Source organism: Panthera tigris, chromosome A1 (assembly GCF_018350195.1).
Source record: "Panthera tigris isolate Pti1 chromosome A1, P.tigris_Pti1_mat1.1, whole genome shotgun sequence".
NCBI lineage: Eukaryota > Metazoa > Chordata > Mammalia > Carnivora > Felidae > Panthera > Panthera tigris.
The window spans coordinates 199,607,275-199,608,526 of record NC_056660.1 but is presented as its reverse complement, the minus strand read 5'-3'; the positions used below and the strand labels follow the sequence as shown (position 1 = coordinate 199,608,526).

At 32.9% G+C, this 1,252-nt stretch overlaps 1 pseudogene; it reads right to left on the bottom strand.

Annotated features, from left to right (window-relative positions):
• Positions 1–587: 587 nt before the first annotated feature.
• LOC122232430 lies at positions 588–724 on the bottom strand (annotated as a pseudogene).
• Positions 725–1,252: the final 528 nt, after the last annotated feature.

Below are 1,252 nucleotides of genomic sequence, written 5' to 3'. Positions count from 1 at the left end.
TCATTGATGACAATAAAAATGCTCAAAATATATTAAATGGGACAAAGGGAAAAATCAGAATACAAACTAGTTTCCTAATTGAATTTTGTGTAAATAAATATGTACATTCAACATGAGTGTATTCTTGAAATAAATCCAATAAGAATATTAAAAGCGATGTAGTTGTAGAATGGTAGTGAAAATATATCTCAGATTCTCTGCACATTTTTGTGTTTGCCTGATTTTCTTTTTTTTCCGTGTTAGTCACACTTTGTTATGTGAAGACTCATTCCATCTCTATTAATATATTTTTTTAGTTATTTATTTTTAAATTTTTTTAAATATTTACTGTTTTGAAAGAGAGAGACAGAGACAGAGCATGAGTGGGGAAGGGGCAGAGAGACAGGGAGACACAGAATCAGAAGCAGACTCCAGGCTCTGAGCTGTCAGCACAGAGCCCGATGTGGGGCTCGAACTCACAAACTGCGAGTTCTTGACCTGAGCCAAAGTCGGATGCTTAACCAACTGAGCCATCCAGGCACCCATCTATTAACATTTTTAAATAAATGAATATTTAAAATTGAATATACCTTCACATTTATAGAAATAATAATTTTTCTAGCTAATATCTTGTGATATTCCTCCATTAAGTTATTATTTTCTTACTGGATAGAGGAAAAATCAGATATTAAACGGATAAGAACAGGTACCACACTTGATCTTAGCCAAAAGGCTGCAAAGCTACCTATTCTTTTATTATTATGATTATCTCTCCTACTAATGAATCATTCTGAATAGCTAATATAAGTGCATGGCACAAAATTCAGTAGGTACATAGAGGTATTATAGTGAAAGTCAGTCTTTCTTCCTTCTCTTGCTTGCATCCACCTATCCACCTAATCCCCCTCCTTAGTGCAACTGATGTTATTGGGTTTTTGTTTATCATTCCAGATTCGGTTTATACTTTTTAAAATAACCCCCAACACACACACACACACACACACACACACAAACACAAGTGGCAGTATACCATTCTGTACTATTCTGCAAATTGTTTTTCTCAATATTTATTTGATATATTTTCATTTTTTTAATTACTTCAAAGAATTCAATATTAATGTAATGTGATTCATTAATTGTTCCCCTTACGATGGGCAATGGGGTAGTTTTTAGCTAATTTGAATTTGCAAACAATGCTGTAATGACTATCATTATGTACATCCTCTTGCAAAGCAGAGTTGTTGGGTTTCGATTTTTAGTTTTGAAAATTATT